Source organism: Pteronotus mesoamericanus, unplaced genomic scaffold (genome assembly GCF_021234165.1).
Source record: "Pteronotus mesoamericanus isolate MK-2021 breed Mesoamerican mustached bat unplaced genomic scaffold, CSHL_Meso_final contig_82, whole genome shotgun sequence".
Taxonomy (NCBI): domain Eukaryota; kingdom Metazoa; phylum Chordata; class Mammalia; order Chiroptera; family Mormoopidae; genus Pteronotus; species Pteronotus mesoamericanus.
This window is the reverse complement of record NW_026555265.1, coordinates 14876699-14895617: the sequence shown is the minus strand read 5'-3', so window position 1 is coordinate 14895617 and position 18919 is coordinate 14876699. Positions and strand designations below refer to the sequence as shown.

At 39.5% G+C, this 18919-nt stretch overlaps 1 pseudogene; it reads left to right on the top strand.

Annotated features, from left to right (window-relative positions):
• The first annotated feature begins 10193 nt into the window (after window positions 1–10193).
• The window catches only part of LOC129079814 (ceruloplasmin-like), a 30871-nt pseudogene continuing 22145 nt past the window's right edge, over window positions 10194–18919 (top strand).

The window sequence follows — 18919 nt, the reverse complement described above, 5'->3', positions numbered from 1 at the left end:
TGAAATAAATGAGCAGTTGCAGACATGTTCAATAGGTTAGAGAAAGTGACCATTGACAACTTGATATTATAATTGTCATGGGGAGTTATCACTACCTGTATTTATGTTTTAAAAGTGTATTGAGAAGAACATTGACAATTTTTCTACCTATACTTACCATGACCCCCTTGAGAACAGCAGCTGTGTCATACATTTTCCCATCACCCATAGGACCTAACATAAAGTGAGCATATTAGACACTCAATGTTTGATATTCAAACCAGGCCTTTCCGTTCGTTGTGTCTCCTCTGTTGAGTACCTATCTCCATCATATATGCCCACTGGGCCTTAACACTTCTGCCTCTTCCCCATCACTCTCCTTTATGGACACTGTCAACAATACTCTGCCAACTCCTGTTCTATGCCAAAGCTGGGCAGTAGTAGCCAGTAGTCTGGAGAATGCCTCTCTTTTTGGTGCTTGCTCAGCCTACTTCCTTCTTTAAGAGAAGCTCCCTAGCCCACAACCTTTGCTGAACTGAGCATCTTGAAGGCAAGCCATTTGCACACCACATGACCCCCATGCCCTGGATCTAGATGACAGAACAGGGATGGGTACTGAAGCCATGGGCAGCCTATTGTCACCCTAGTGGCCTCTTATTAGCCAGAAGTAAAACATATCCAAACAAGATTAGCACTCATTCTTGTTTGAGAATTTGAACTAGGAAGCCAAGAATGTAACAACCCAGGCACTACTGTCAGAAAAATAATTAAAGGACAAGGAAGGAAGCTAACATACTGAATATCTGATTATTCTATAAAGCCTACAAGCTCATATGTCCAGTATCCTCTTTCTTTAGTTCTTACAGTCCTCTTATTAGTAGACTTCTGGCAGTTTGTCAGACATATTCAGACTGTTTCAATGATGTTCACCAGTTTGTCAGACATATTCAGACTGTTTCAATGATGTTCAGACTCAGTGTGGTACCTTATTATTGAGTGGGCCGCAGATCGATGTCAGCTAAATAACTCCACCACAGAACTGGAAACATTGTCAAAAAACAGGGGCACAATCAAATGCAATACAGTATATATACCAGTAATTTAAATAAAAACACAGCCACTCAAAATTTAGTATTTAAAGAGAATATGCCAATGATGCAATTTTAAGTAAAAGAGCTCAATACAGATCTATATGTGTAGTTTGAGCCCAACTTTTTTTAACAATCATGTAATTACAAGTAGATATACATATCTTCACATACACAGAAAAAAGCCTGGAAAAATACCTCAGTGTTGATAGTTAATAATTAGCACCTAATGATGAGATTTCTGTACATTGTTCTATATTTTAAACATCTTCCTTTGAAAATATATTACTTGAATAAATAGAAAAAATAAATATTTAAAAAGTAAATATCCTCTCATCTTTTCTGTAAAATTCATTTCAGGAGCTTAAATTCAGAAAGAACTAGATGTGAGGTGTGAGTGTGACAGCCCTTACCCTTTTTAGAAGGCATCCTTTCCATTTGCTAATTTTCAGAGACACCGAGTATTGCCAGCTAATCCTAATTGAGAATGATTTCTATTTTATGCAATATGCTCTTCTATTTATTATTTTTCTCATTTTCCTTGCTTCTATCTCATTGTACTTTTCCTGCCATCTTAAATTGAATGCTTAGCTTATTAATTTTCAGTCTTCCTTTTTTTTAAATAAGCACTTAAGACTATGCATTTGTTATTTAGCTAACATCTAACTAATTTTGAAATGTATTTTTCTTACTATTCAGTTATAAATATTTTCTACTTTTCTTCATTTATGAATTTTTATATGTGCTTCAAAGATTCCCAAATATATCTTTTTGTCATATTTTTATTGATTTCTAACTTAATTGAATTGTGATCATAGAATGTGGTCTACATGATACTGATACTTTGAACATTTTTAATGCTTTTTATGGCTAATATTTGTAAGTGTTCTATGTACGAGTATATGTTTCATCGAAATCCTGGGTATAGCCTTCTATATGTGTGTTCATTAGGTCAAGTTGTTAATTTGTTGTTTAGACCTTCACTGTCTTCCCTTTTTGGTTGTTTGCTTGATCTAGGGTTTTTATGAGGATTAAATGCCTGTATATAAGTATACTAATTTATATATACACACGTGTGTGTGTGTGTGTGTGTGTGTTGGAAAACAGTGGCACATGGATGATATTTATTTATCAGTCCTATAACACAGTGATATTTAAAGATATACTCTGGACTCAAATTACTTAGATTCAAATCTGAACTCTGCCTTATTAGCTGTTATCCCAGTTAAGTTTATTTAACCTCTCTGTGCCTAAATTCCTAAATCTGTAAAATAGGGGAAAAAATAGAGTTGCTGTGAAGATTAAATGAGTTAGTACTTATAAAGCTCTTAGGAGCAGGGTGACTAAAATCTGAATCCCAGGTTCAGTTGGAGCAGATTTGGGGTGAATGAGACCTAGAAATGCCACAAATACAACAGAAAAAGAAGACCATGGAGGAAGGTCATAAAGTCAGAAGTCTGGGGAGACAAAGAAGGCAAAGGTAAGAGGTAGGCATTGCTAGACCAGATAAAATATAAGACAGGCCAACACTTCCTTTTATCACATGCTTGGAGACTGTGAACATAAATAGCCATCACACTCAGGTTCCTAAAAATCCAGCCTCTGGCCTGTATACTTCTATCTACTGGAAAACCATAAGCATAAGGACAAATCAAGGTTATTATTATGAAAATCACAACCACTTATATTCAGAAAGACTCCTGCTAGCTCTGCTTCCTGCTATGAGATGAAGATGAGAATTAAGGACTTGATACCAGTCCTGGAAGAACTGGAATATCAGTAAGAAATAAGGAGTCAAGTTCGAATGTTCTAACTTCGAACTTGGGCAGGTAAGGGCAGGATATACAACCTGGCCACTAAAATCTTTTTACTGTATGTGGTACCTGCCTACACATATCAGAACCAACTCATGCCTGACCCAAAGAACATAACCAATTCCAATCAAATGCTTTTTCTGGGTTAGTATAAAAACATGTGCATATACATATCTATTCTCACTTCTGTCTAAAATCACACAATTCACAATAAAGTTTTTTTAAAAAGACATAAACCAACACATACAGGTATATTAGGGAAAGAGACAACAGCAACAAAATTTTGGAAGCTACAAAGCCTACTCATGAGAGACATAACTAACCAAAATAACTCAACATGAAAATCCCAGGCTATCAGTGGGGGAAGCTGAGAGCCAACATGATTTACACCCCAGAATCCTCAAAAGATTCCCAAATGGATAGCATTAGATATCTCTGGAACTAGAAGTAAAGAAAGACCACTAAGACAAGATGAATTGGGTGAGGCCTTAAATCCCTTCTTCTCGCCATGACCCTGGGAAGAAGCAGACATCTGAAAGCTTATTCTCTGAAAAGTGTAAAATAGAGGGTCTCTGAATTAGAGGGAACTAGATTAACCAAAAATATAGACACTGCACCAAAACCAAAGAAGTTCAGAGACTGGTATATCCTGAATGATGAATGCTAAGGCACACCTGCCCCCAAACCCTCTTAGCCTACCCAGATTCCAGAATGCTGGCAGCCAGAATTTTACCTTCCAAGCTGGAATCTCTATTTAGGGAGGGCTGGCCAGTACAAGAGGAAAAAACTTGGATGTTTCTCATTGTAGCCTAAATAGTAGGCCTCCCAGATGTCCATGTTTGAATCCCTAGAGCCTGTGACTATGTTACCTTAAAATGAACTTTTCAGGTGTGATTAAATTAAGGTTCTTTCGCACAAAGATTGGGAACAAGACAAGGATGTCCACTTTCACCACTTTTGTTCAACATAGTATTAGAAATCCTAGCCACAGAGATCAGACAAGAAAAAGAAATAAAAGGTATCCAAATTGGAAAGGAGGAAATAAAACTGTTATTGTTTGCAGATGACATGGTGGTGTACATAGAAAACCCTATAGACTCCATCAAAAAACTACTCGACCTAATAAGTGAATTTGGCAAAAGTCAATATTCAGAAATTGAAGGCATTTCTGTACACGAACAATGAAATATCAGAATCAGAAATCAAGAAAAAAAAATCCCACTTGCTATAGCAACAAGAAAAATAAAGTACCTAGGAATAAACCTAACCAAGGAAATAAAAGGCCTATCCTCAGATAACTGTACAATACTGATGAAAGAAATTAAGGAAGACACAAATAAATGGAAGCATATACTGCATTCATGGTTTGGACGAATAAACATCATTAAAATGTCCATACTACCCAAAAGAATTTATAGATTTAATGCAATCCCTATTAAAATACCAATTGATGTATTTCACAGATATAAAACAAACATTTCAAAACTGTATATGGAACTATAAATGAACTATAGCTGCAGCAATTTGAGAAAGAAGAACAAAATAGGAAGAATCACAATACCTGACATCAAACTATATTACAAGACCACTGTAATCAAAACAGTCTCGTGCTGGCATAAGAACAGATGCATAGATCAATGGAACAGAACAGAGAATCCAGAAATAAACCCATGTCTCTAGGATCAATTAATATTCAACAAAGGGGACAGAAGCATAAAATGGAGTAAAAACAGCCTCTTCAACAAATGGTGTTGGGAGAGCTGGACAGCTACATGCAAAAAAAAATGAAACTAGACCACCAACTTATACCATACACGAAAATAAACTCAAGGTGGATAAAAGACTTAAATATAAATCTCAACACCATTAAAGTCCTACAGGAGAACATAGGCAGGAAACCCTCAGATATTCCACTGATTGTTACAGGGCAGCAACAATAGTTTCACTGATATGTCCCCTAGAGCAAGCAATAGAAAGGAAAGAATAAACAAGTGGGACCTCATCAAAATAAGAAACTTTTACATGGCTAAAGAAAACGTCACCTAAATGAAGAGGGAACCAACCATATGGAAAATACCAATGATACCTCAGACAAAGGTTTGATCTACAAAATATATAAATAACTCACACAACTCCAGGAAGACAGAAAACCCAATTTAAAATATGGGCAAAGGACCTGAACAGACATTTCTCCAAGGAAGACATACACAGGGCCCAGAGACATATGAAAGGATGCTTGGCATCACTAGCCATCAGAGAGATGCAAATTAAAACCACAATGAGATACCACTTCACACCAGTCATAATGGCCATCATAAACAAGTCAACAAACAACAAGTGCTGGTGAGGTTGTGGAGAAAAGGGAACCCTAGAACACTGTTGGTGGAAATGCAGACTCATGCAGCCACTGCAGAAAACAATTTGGAATTTCCTTAAAAAACTAAAAATGGAACTGCCTTTTGATGCAGCAATTCCACTGCTGGGGTTATACCCTAAGAATCCCTAAACACCAATTCAAAAGAACCTATGCACCTCAATATTCATAGCAACACAATCTACAATAGCCAACTATTGGAAGCACCCTAAATGCCCAACAGTAAATGAGTGGATCAAAAAACTATGGTACATTTACACAATGGAATACTATGCAGCAGAAAGAAAGAGCTACTACCCTTCGTGACAGCTGGATGGAACTGAGAGCATTATGCTAAGCAAAACAAGCCAGGTGGTGAAAGACAAATACCATATGATAGCTCCTATAAGTGGAACCTAATCAACAAAACATACAAACAAGAAAAATATAACCAGCAACATTGAAAGAAAAAACAAACTGACAGTAACCAGAGGGGAGGAGAGAAGAGATAACAGGGAAAAGAAGGGGAAGGGTCAAGTCAAGGAACATGTGTAAAGGTGCCATGGACAAAGCCAAAGTGGGGATTGATTGAAGGTGGAAGGTGGGGGTAGGTGGGGCAGAGGAAAGTGGTGGGGGGAAAATGGAGACAACTGTACTTGAACAATTAAAAAATAAATTTTAAAATAATTAAGGTTCTTAAAATAAGAACAGTATCCTGGTTTATGCAAGTGAATCTAATTAATTAATCACAAGGGATTATTATAAGAGAGGTGCCCTGGCCGGGGTTACTCAGTTGCTTGAAGTGTCATCCCATATACCAAAAGGTTGTGGGTTCAGTTCTTGGTCAGGGCATGTACGAGAGGCAACTGCTCTATGCTTCTTTCTTACATCGATGTTTTTCTCTCTTTCTTGCTCTTCCTCTCTCTCTAATATCATAAACATATCCTCGGGTGAGGATTAAAAAAATAAAGGAAAGCAAAGGTATCAGATTGAAAGAGAAGACATAAGAACGGAAGCAGGAATCAGAGAGGAGAGAAGCTGCTAGACTGCTGTCTTTGAGGTTGGAGGGAGTGCAGACAGGCAGTAGAGCTGGAAGAGTCAAGGAAATAGATTCTTGCCTAGTACCTTCAGAATCAACTCAGGCCTCCCAAAATCTTGATTGTAGTCCAGTACAACTGATTTTGAACTTCTGCTTTCCAGAAGTGTAAGATAATAAATGTGTGTTGTTTTCTTCACTAAGTTTGTGATTATTTGTCACAGTAGCAATAAGAAATTAATATATTCACAATCAGAATTCCTCAATAAATGGTTTACCCAGTTCATCAACAGTGAAGTTCAGATTCAATAAGCTCTACACACACACACACACACACACACACACACACACACACACACACACACACAGAGTTTCCAACCCGCTCTTTCATCCATTCATTATCATGAGCAGATAGGCAAGGATTCCCAGACATCTGATAAAAGCTTTCTCGCATGAAAGTTAGAGAGCAAAATAAATTTAACTAGAGACCAATTTGGAGGAAATAAATGTAAGAAAAGAAAACTTTTTTAAAATCATTAACTCCACTGAAAGATTAAAGATACTGTTTTCATAAAAAAAAGATAAGAATCTTTTTAAAGGGAGACAGTCAGGGTTCCTGTACCACTATCATGTCGACAGCCATGAATATCGGAGCCAAGAGCTTCCAGCCATGCCCACCCCCGCACCCCGGACAAGGGCAGCTGCCTGCTGGACCTCTTCGGTGAATGCAGTCAGTTCAAGGAGAAGTTCATGAAGCAGCTCCATGAAAATAATTTTGGAAACGCTGTGCAGATACAAATCAAAAGAATATTTAGAATGCAGAAAGGAGGGGCAAATGATGGCACAAGAACCACCGGAAAAAGTGGGGTTTAGAGATTTGATAGATGAAAAAGCAGACAAATGCTACGTTTCCATGGGAAGACCTCTGGGCTGGTCATCTGGGATGGAGTGGTGGCACTCACCTGTCACCCTGGCAGTCACTTCCGAGGTGGTGTGACTGGGAAAGGGGCATCGAGGGTGCCCTTGGAGCACCTGAATGGGTTTGGCTCACAGCTGAGCCTCCCAGATTCTTTTGGGAAATTATTCTTCCTTTTAGATTCTCATTTTCCTCAAGAGTGTTGAATTCTTTCTTTAAATGCATGTGTGTGACAGAGTCCCTGGAGAAGCCTGTGTGGACTGAGAAGGTCTCACCAGTGAGGGGTCTCCTCCCCTCGGGGCTCCTGTGATGTGGTGGCTTCATCTTGTAGCACTGAATGTGTGAATACTGGCGTGCTGCATGTTTGTGAATTTAGAAAACCATTCCCTCGCAAAATGGTTTCTTTCCCTTTTTTTAAACAAAAGTGAGTATCTCAAGTACATTAGAAAGAGTACATTTAAAAACTGTAGATATATCTGTGTATTTGTATAAAAAAGAAATTCAGGAAGGACAAACCAGAAATTAATGAGAATGGTCACCAGCATGCAGTTTAGTTCTGACTGAACTGTATTCATGTTTCACACGTTAGAAAAATGAGCCAGGATATGTCAGATCCCAAAGGGAACATCAACCCCATGCAGCTGTGACTGCAGCATGGGGCGAGAGACAGAAACTGTGGAAATAGTATTGTGATGAGAGCTAGAGCCACAAAGACAGGATTTTGTACTCTAGTGAGTCAGTCTGTTTTTCACTCAAAGAGTAGTTCTGGAACTATATTCTCAGATTGAAAAGATTAGTTATGCTGTGTGTAAGAGCTGGGTATATTGGACTCCTTATTTGCTGACACATTATATTTGCTAGAAATAGATGTGTGTGCATATGCATACATATGTGTGCACATGTGTGCATGTGTGTATGCATGTGTTGCATGTCATGTGTGCCTACAAGCAGCCATTTCAGCTCTGTGCACAGAGGGGCCTGGAAGCAGCGAGACCCAGCAGCAAGGCTCACACCCAGCACCCAGATCCTGGATTCCAACACCGTCGGCAGGACTCCTTGAAACAAGGCTGGCTCCAGGGCCAGGAAAGTGCAAGACAAGCCTGGACTATCTCATATTAGAAAGTAAGGAGTTGCTGAAAAAATTATGGGGGCTTGTCCAAGGAACACAAGAGTCCACATAAAGAACAGCGCTCCCAACAGCTGAATCAGGAACAAGGTGAGCAACAACGTAAAGACTGTAGTGTATTGTAACCCTCAGAGTAAATTACAACCCAGGAGTCCATACTGATAGAAATAGCTGAGCGAGCATGTCAGTGAGGGAGAGGACAGCCGCTGGTGATTCTGACTGGTATGAAGGTACTGACAAGGACAGGTCACCGTGTGCAAATGCTGCAGTAGAAATGGTTGCCTACAGAAATGTCTAGGGATGTGAAGTGGATGGCCAGGTGCTTGCGATGTGGACCGGATGGTGCCTTAGTCTAGAGGACCTGCCTTTGAGCACTTAGTGATTACAAAGGGAACAATAGGGACCACAGTGTGGTCACTGTAACCAAGTGGTCACCACAGAGTGAGGCTTACCTGGCTAACACCCCCACCTGACACCTTGAGAGGGCAGGGCAGCAGTTCAGTGGTTTTCTTGCCCAAAGTGCGTAACCTCAGTCTGGTGAGGACCTTCTATGAAATGAATGAAGACCAGCATCCTCAGAAGTGTCAGGTCCTCACTGACAAATGGAGCAGCTGTCCAGACGGGAGGCTCTCTGAGGGCCCTGGGCCAGACCTGAAGACCTGCAGGTTGGTTACCTAGGCAACTCCATTCTTGTTCTGTGACTCTGTAAGATGCTATGCAGAGAAGCTGAACTCTCTCCTATTTTTGTAACTTTTTGGAAGTCAAATTATTTCAAAATGAAAAAATATTTTGTATTAAATTCTTGGTTGTTGAACTTTCTACAGACTTTTCTACAGAATTCTCATTCTGAAGTTCAGTCAGTGAATTTCAAACAGGGGAAACGCGGATACACAGGGTTTCGGAGTCAGGAGAGTCAGGAGGAGCAGTCTGAAAATAGCCCTGGGCGGGGGCAGTGGACAGCTTCCTGACACCGCCTTGGATTTTCTAGGTCTGGGTTGCTGAAAATGTGACACTTGGGAGCCAGACGTCCTGCCTGCTCCTGCCAAAGCTGCCACCAGATATTCATGGCCATCCATCCCCTGTTATGTAAAGGGTGCATTTTTGTTTCTCATACAGTTGCCACAATAAGCCGTCAGTGTTAGTAAAAGGCACCAGACTTCCAGGATGTTTTCCAAGTGCCCTGAGTCAGGAGGGAAGCTGAGAGGTCTGACAGCTATGGTCAGGCCTGGTGCCTCCTCAGTCCAGCTCACTTCGGCCCCTGCCCGCGGCCTCACCCAGAAAAATAGTGTCAGGGAGCTCGGGGTGCAGGGCTGAGTCGCCCTCTGTCCCTCAGCCCTGTGTGCTCCTGCCGCTCTTCTGGCCACTGCCGTCCTTCAAGAGCGCACCAGGTGCTTCCCCTCCATGGAGCGTCCGGCGTTTCCCATGCTGCTCTAACCACTTACCATAAACTCAGTGGCTTCAACAACACAAACGATTCCACTGTAATCTGGAGTTTGTGTAACTGAAATGCGCCCCCACGACCATGTTTCCTCTGGTGGTGCTGGGGAGAATCCTGCCTCTTCCAGTGTCTAGAGGTGCCTGCAAGCTTCAGCCTGTGGCCGTCCTCTCTCCTCCCCAACCCCTGTTTCTGTCCGTCTTCCGACTCCAGCCCTCCTGCCTTCTTCTTACAGGACCCCCATGATGCCATTGACCACCAGGTCAGCCCAGTTGTGGGTGGCTATTTCTCATGCTCTGTGATCTTTGGCACTTGCTTTGTTGGCAAGGTCGGCTCTTTCAATAAACAGGATCCAAAAGTCAGAACCTGCCACTGCTTGTGTGACGTGGTCCTCGGTGTGGTGGTGTTTGACAACTAGACTATTCTTGGTTGTGTGGACAGGAGACATGGTCGGAATCCTGCACGGTGAAGTTTGCAATGCCTCTCTGGGCGGCAGCATTACTGGCATCATGGGACCTTCCTCCTGTCTCATTTTTACAGAAACAATAAAAATCATTGGTTTACTTGTAATTTTATATCATCTACAAATGACCCCCCCAAAAAAGGGCGGGTAGGGACATTCATAGAACAACAACAACAACAAAAATCTCTTGAGAATTAACCATAAGATAGCTTAAACCAAAAACTCATACAAGATTTTGAAAATGGCCTTGACTGATATGGCTCAGTGGGTTGGGTGTCGACCACAAACCAAAAAGTTGCCAGTTCAATACCCAGTCAGAGCACATGCCTGGGTTTCAGGCGATGTGATGGGTTGGGGGCATGTTAGAGGCAACCAATCAATGATTCTCTACCTCTCTTTCTCCTTTCCTTATCACTCTCTCTAAAAATAAATAAAATCTTTAAAAAATAAAAAAATATATTTTGAAAATGAATTTGAGATATCACTCAAGAACTAGAGCAAAAAGAATAAGAGATTTTCTTCAATGGAGTAAAAACTAAGAAAAAAAAAGGACAGGTCAGTCTAAGAAGTCCAACCCCAAATAACAGAAATGTCTAGAAAGAACAGAGAAAATGAAAGATAGAAATCATTACAATTTAAAAAAAAAAAAAAAAAAAAAAAATAAAAAATTTCACGAAATTGAATAACACAAATATCCACATAGCAAAGTTGTAAAATCCCCCACTGAAGGATAGTCTATAAGCTTCCAAAGAAAAAGAACATGTCACATAAAAGGTACAGGGAATCATATTGTCTTTAAAAATGGAACAGCAAAATTGGATGAAAACCATGGTGCAATGCCCTTTAAATTCTGCAGGAAATTATTTTCATGATACATGACATTTTTTTGATGAGGAAGTTCTCAAAAAAGTTCCCTTTGCAGGAAGTTCCTGGAGAATGCACTTCATCAAAATGAAAGAATTCTTCTTTCTCCAAGAGGAAGAAACAGGATTCAGGAAACAGGGCATATGACACAGGAGAGAGGTTAGGGGAACTTCTAGGAAGAAGTAAGCGAGTGTCCCAGAGTAATATCAATTCTCCAGGTATAGAACAACCCCTCCACTGGAACAGTGTAACTTTGCACAGAGATATGCCAAAGGCAATTGTCACCAGCTGCCAGTGTACTATTCTTTTAACTTCAGGCCAGTATGCCTGGGTGAGATTTTTAACTGCATGTAGTTTGGTTTAACTATATGCTGATGATGTTCCCGCTCTCCCTGCCACTTTCCACTGTTTGGATCAGCAAAGGACATATACTCACTCCCCAGCAGCACCCCCCTTCCCACTCCCAAGAGCTGGAGGTGGGCCATGGGAGCCAGACTATGGCTTCAAGATGGTTCAGCTGATCTTCTCACAGGAATTTTCATCCAATATGTCACAGTTGTCATTTTCTAACAGGTTTAGGCTTGCTATTATTTTTCAAAAATAAACAATATATTGTTTAGGAATAGATATCCAGGTAAAATAGTGAAATGATACAGAAAAGAAAAATTAACTTTCGAGGGGATTTACTTCCCAGGTAGATTCCAGTGTCACCTTAGATATTCCTGGATCTTTAACAATCAGTTCTGGATTTTGTACAAAATGTTTTATTGGAAGTCTTGGGGAAACCTAGCTCAAGGAAAGCCTCAAACACAGCAGCCCAGAAACTTGCATTAAACTTGAGGTTTGGAGACCTTACCACATTCTCCAAAACTTGTAAGCTAGATTCTTTGTGACCCAGATCTGGTCCTGTATGTCCTTCCATGTACCCTCAGATGTTTGAACACCTATAGGAACTTTGGGTGTCACTCTAGGCACTAAGCTTAATGTATCTGAGCGATTCTGAAGATATATGGAGAGAGTTATTTCTATTCATAGACAAATGTGAGAACTGAGATCTTTAGAGAGCAGCTCAGCATATCTTCTGGATTACTCATCCTTCCTTTCATCTTCAGTGAGACTCTGGCTCTACTTCCGGAACAACTGCATCTAATGTAAGCATACAAGAGAAGGCACTCGACGGAAGTCAGAGTTCCGTGAGGCTGGGAGTTAAGGTTTCTTCTGCAGACCAAGGACACAGAGCCCTGCTGAATGAGGCCTTGGGGCAGATAACACTATTCCTGAAAGACTGAGAAGAAAGGACTCTAGAAATTAGGGGCCTGGGAAAGGAGCAAGATGTGGGGGCTTGCAGCCCAGGGAGCAGGATGAGGTATGCTGGCTGAGTCCTGCCATCCTAGGGAATCCATCAGGTCCACCATGGTGTCAAGCTCTCCGAGTACAGATGCTGCTTGTCCTGGAGGAGTCTTTCATCTGAACTTCTCTGAACTGGAAAAGGGGGCTCTTGGGAGACTTTGGTGTTCTTGGATGTGACAGAACAAGTCTCTCTGCTCTGCCTTTGAGCTTTGGGTCTCTTCCTTGTCACCTACCCTGGCAGAGACAGATAGACCCAGCCCTGGGGGTGGGGGCAGGGAGAATGGAGAGAACTATTTTGCAGGAATCCCAGAGGCTTGAACCAAAGAAGTATCAGTAGAGGTAGTGAGAAGTGGCTGAATTTTAGGTATATTTTAAACAGGTGACAAGTTGGATGTGAAATGTGAGAGAAACTAAAGATAAACCCAAATGATTTTTGCCTGGGCTATTAAAAGACTGAACGTGCCATTAACTGAGATGAAGAAGACAGTGGTTGGAATGGCTTTTGGGGAATGGAAAAATCACCTCAGTTTTATAATTATTATCCTTGTTTTTCTATAGATAAGATACTTTCCCCTTTCTGGCTTCTTTCAAGATATTCTCGTTGTCTTTGGTTTTTGGTAGTTTGAATGTGATGTGCTTAGATATATGGTTTTTGTTTGTGGGGGGTTTTTTTGTTATTTATTTTGACATTTGTTGTTCTCTAGGCTTCTTGGAAAGTTCTTAGCCATTATTACTTATACTCCTAGTATTCCAATTTTGTGTATATTACATTTTTTGGAATTGTCCCACAGTTCTTAGGTGTTCTTTGATGTTTATTTTGTTAGTTTTCTGTTTTCATTCTTTTTTTTCTTTGAATTACAGTTTTGGAAGCTTCTATTGACTGATCTTCAAACTCACTGATTTTCTTCTTGGCTGTGTTCAAATCTAATGAAGCATCAAAAGCTCTCTTCATTTCTGTTACAATTGATTCTTTCTTAGAATTTTTATTTCTGTACTTACATTGTTTACATGTTTCTGCATGTTGCCCACTTTTTTCATTAGAGCCCTTAACCTATTAACCACAGTTGCTTTAAATTCATTGTTTAACAATTCTAACATCTGTGTCATATCTGAATCTTGTTCCAATACTTGCTTTTTCTCTTCAGACTGTTTTTTTCTTGCTTTTCGGTGTGGCTCGTAATGTTTCTGTTTAAAGATGAAAATATGGTGCTGGGTAATAGGAACTGAGGTAAACAAGCCTGTAAAGTGAGGATTTATGATATTATGTTTAATGTTTCCTGTAGCTATAAGTGCTGGAGGCTCCAGCCTCCTCCAGTGTCCTCTTTTTGTCTCCCCTCTTCATTTTGGGCTTCCCTAAGAAGTCCTTCTAAGGGACAGCCTATGTCTATAGCTCTCTTTGCTACAATCCACTACTTCTTCTCCGGGAGCCTTGCTGTATAGTAGTAAGGTATGAGGAAGACCTCAGTCTTTTAGTTGGCATCTGTTTCTGGCCAATGACCTTCACAAGTCTTTCTTCTGGCATAGGATCCCTTCCCTCCCTCAGGTGAACATGAAAAGAGTGAAGAAGTAGGGGTAATTCTATGGTGGGTATCTTAATGAAACTTATCTATAGGGCAGAAAAAATAAAGCAAAACTAAAGCTGTAGTTAGCAAAAAAGCAGCAGTCAGTTATAGTCAGGATAAAAGAATATTTGGTTATTTTAAAGGTTTGAACTATGTTCGTGTTCCTCATGTGTATTCAGGCATTATTATGGAGTTTTTGCCTTGATCCATCTGGTCAAGGTGGCATTACTTGGTTGTGGTGTTCTGAAAATTGTGTCCACCAGAACACCAAGGCCTACCTGCAAGTGCCAGCACAAGGCGCAGCGAACAGTGCCTGGCTAGCTCTGGACTTCAGGGGCTGCTCTTCTCTTTCTCCTTGGTCCTCAGTATCATCTCACTGTTCCTTTCTATGCCATGTTTTATGAACATCTGGTCCCTCATGGAGCCTACCCCACATTGTGAAAACTTGTAGTTTACAGAGTTAACCCGAGAAGGACATTTATCTTCACCAGCTGCTAGATGTTCTACCTATTTAAACTCTTCTAATCTAGTTGATAGTTTTCCACACTTGCCTAGGTTACAAGAATGGGAGCTTAGTAGTATGAGCATCTACCAGGTTTTAATGCCTGCATTTAAATTCTGGCAATAACACCTACTTGCTTTGGCAAGTTGTTTAAAGCTCCCAAGTTCCAGTTTTCTTGTCTATTAAAAGAACTTAAAATAAACTTCCCTTTCAGGATTTGTTGACACATTTGGAACTAATGTTTAGAAAGTGACAAAGGAAGATCTGACTTTCAACAAATGATTATTGGTAGAAATAATAGAAATGATGCGGAAGTTGCTAACATCTCTCCCATTGTCTTTAAACTCTTCGTGTTGTCCCGACATCATTTGTAGCCCATTTATCTGTCTTGTTGAAAGATACACTTGGAATCATACATTTTGCGCAAAACCCAGTATCCATTGATAAAATAGAAGTTTGCACACAAACTATTAAAGCCATTTAATAAAGTTGCATGGAAGCAACAGTTAACTTGGAATCTAATGACTTATATTTGGCTCCTGGTACCTTAATTTGGAAGTGTTCATCCTGCAGCAAGTTAGTTGATCTTTTCTGAGCTTTAGATACCTCATCTATTAAACAGGTGTAGAGGGTAGGGGTAGGAGAGAGTGTTTTAAAGATTATAGAGGGCAACATTTTTCTTTTTAAAGACATTTTATATATTATAAAGCTTTTTACAAACCCAACTTTTATATATTATAAAGCTTTTTACAAACCCAACGTGCTATTTTTACCCATCTTTTTATGTGTTGTGTTTTTTTCTTACGCTTACTATGAGTCATGGAAATAAAAAAACAGGAAGTAATTCAAATTTTCCTCCAAAATGTTTGAGCTCACATCTTTGGGCCAAATTCAACAAAATTTAACTAAGTAAGTTGCCTTGCCTTAGTCCTTGGGCTACAAACCAAGAATGTGGTCAAATAATGGTGACCAACTTCAAATACGACTGTTTCAAAAGACTGATCTATTGAGGGCTATGCAAAAATGGAGGAACAGGACTGCAAAAATTATTCCCATCTTGACAAGCCATAAAATATAATATTAACTAAAAAAGTGGCCCTCTCCCTTAAAAAATGGATGCCAGTTTTTCTAGTCATAAGTTGAGAAAAAAACAAACACTATTTACCAGCCCCATTTTTGTTGTCTGAGGGGAGAATGCTAACTTCTTTGAATGCCTACTCTCTATCAGGCTGGGAGCTAGGTTCTCATGGGAGCGCTGAGCTTTAATTATTATTACTTTCATGTTACAGACAAGGGGGCTGGGTTTTGGAATGATTACACAACTCATCCCAAATCACACAGCTAATAAATGGTGGAGTTGGAACAAGAGGTAGCTCTGTTTGATTTGAATATACTAGACTTCTTTGTGCTTATTGGGACACTTACTGAGGGAAAAAATGCCAGCTGAATGGATCTTCTGTTATTCACATTCCAGAGTAAAATTAATGTTCCTGGGAAAATGAGGAAGAAAATCATAGAATTTCTGGATAAATGGACATTTAAAAGTTCATTTAAGGAATCCCAACCCCTTGCCTAATGGGTGGATCTTTTTGCAAGACCAGGTCTAGACCATAGTGATAAGGAGGGTTATAAGGTTCTTCTATACTCAGAGTGAAATCTGTAAGACTGTAGCTTCCAAACTATTCCAACCTAGTTGGATCTTCCACTTGAGGCCAGAGAGCCCATTTCCAACCCCCCTCTCATGAGATCCATCATGTCCAAACTATATCTTCTCTCCAACCCTTTCAACTGTTTCTCAGGAGCTACAAGGGTGTGAATCCCTTCCTCTTGGTTCTCGAGTGGGCACTTTCTTCACACATCCCCATCCCTCCAGGCCTAATTTTTCTGAATTCTTTTCAACATCTGCTGGTGGCATTAAAATCGGGTATCCAGCTTCCTCTTTAAACTCAAGGATTTGCAAGTGTGGAAAACTCACAAATTATGAAGCTGTAAATTGTTTTTGTTTTTGTTTTTGGATAAACAACAGTTGCTAAAGTCAACACAGTTCAAAGCTTGCAGACTGTCGTTTTACAAAGAGCACTCTAACGAAGGGGGAAAGGGAAGTAAATAACACTTGTTAGATGTCAGTTCTGAATCAAGGTCCCTTCTGTGTCTCCAAGTTCCTCTAAACATATGTTGTCTCATTTAATTTTCACTACTTCCTAAGTCAGCAACTAACATTATTATCATTTTATAAATGGATCATTTGAGTTCTGCAGTCACACAGAGGTCACAGATGGTAAGAAGCAGAGCAAGATTCAAACCCAGAGCTATCTGACGCCAGTGCTCCTGGATTCTCCTCTACTCCATGCTGCGTCCTTAACAAGACAACTTCCCGGAGGAGCTGTCGAGACAAACTTAGGATATCATATTGGAGGTTAGATTATGGATGGTTTTAGATGTCAAGAAATTTGAGAATAACTTAAGGCCATGAATGACAAGGAGTTTAAATTATTATTTTGGGAAAAACTTATTAAAAGTAACGAAGAAGAATCTGAGAATGGCATGGAGGATGGACCACAAGAATAAGAAAATGGAGGCTTGAGACTAGACTGGAGATGATTCCTCTAATCTAGAAATAATAATAATTGTGAATAATTGTCAGGGGAGGATGGACGATCTGGGTAGCCAACCTACCCAATAATTCAAAAATGCTCTAAACTGGCAATGTACACCTGGCCAAAAATCAGTATTCTCTATGGGTTGTGCAACATTTCACTGGGTCTGACGAATGAAAACTAAATACTTTTGGAAGGGCAATGACATATATTTAAATGAAGCACATGATGAACTTTTGTGCCAAAAAGGAAGAAAGTCTGGCTTATAAAAGGAAGGCAAGCATCAGTCCATTAGTCTCTCCAAGCTCAGGGTTTAAAAGTGAAGGCCCTTTTACCATTGACCTTTCTTGTTTGTATTAGTTCTCCTAATGCTGGGCCAAAGATAGGGACTACTATATAAGGATCAAAGAAACTACTTGTATCTATGCCCTTACTAGTAAAAATATGATGAATGGGAAGCCTATTTCAGAAGATCAGTAACTAATATTGTACCTTTGTATTGAGAAAGTTACTGTCAGAAGCAAATGTTGGTAATTGTTACTCATTGATAAAATGCTGATGAAGAATTTCCCATGATTGACTCTTTAAAGGAACATCTGCTGTTAGAACCACTTCCTTTGTGTTTTTAGTATAAGAATGGATGGAAGACAGATGTTAATATCAATCAGAAGTTGCTCCTTCCTAAGATTATCACAACTCTTGCCCTTATGACACATTACTTCAGAGATCACATCTAATTCTGTGTTTACCAGCAATTTTATTCAAGTAGTGTTCAAGATGTAAAACTTTTCTTTCTGATAGTGAGTGTATGCCAGAGAATGTAAAGTTGCAGCTATCTTTATGATTTCTCTCTTCAGATAATAGGAAGGGGGACATCTAGAGGTTATGCATGGAATTCTGATTTACTGTTTCTTGGCCAAATACCCGCAATTCTACTAACAAATCCACACATATATTTAAGCGTGTAAATGATCCTAAGTCATAGGAATTGATCTAATGCCTGAGAACTAAAGTAACATCCAGGTGGGATGAGAAGTCCTTTTGTAGTTCAGTACAAAGAATTTGGTCCTTTAAAGCAAAACGCCACATGTATGACTTACTACCTTTGCATTTGATCTCTTCACTAGACACTCCAACATTCTCCTTGGCTGAAACATCTTTTTTAACTCCCTTCACATTGTCTTCAGTGTCTGAATTTTCTTCACCAAAATTAGGCTCTAAATCATCTTACTTCTGGTTTCAGTTGTTTCAACTTTCTTTTTATTTCCAGTCAAAATTTGTTAAAGTTCTCTCTCTTTTTAATGTTTATTTTTTACAGAGTCCCGAATGTATCTACAATACAGCCAAGATAGGATAAGACGTATTTACAGAAAGGCTTTGTATTTTCAGTACACTGATGATACATTTCAAAAGATCACTTTAAAAAAATCCACCCTTTTTTAGCTGGGATTTTTAGGTCCAATGGTTTAAGCAGAGACTGGAGACTTTATTTATGCACATGTAAAAAATTTTGCCTCAAGAATGTATACTCTCCATTCTCATGGACTCAGCTACACTAAAGATAATGAAGGTAAGTGGATCCTCTTTCTTTACATTCCTGAGCTTTTGCTTATAGATAGGATGAGTCCAGTACTTCAGGAAAATACAAGGTAGTCATTAACTGGGCATCATTATAAGCTAGAAGTATTTGGGGATGTATGCAGACTCTTAGTTCTGTTGTCTTTAATGTTTATATCCAAGACAGTACTTTTAAAATTTTTCATTTAAATCTTTTTTGACTTGCTGCCATGTGCATTTTTAAAGTTTTCATTCAATTTGTTGGAGTGACATTGGT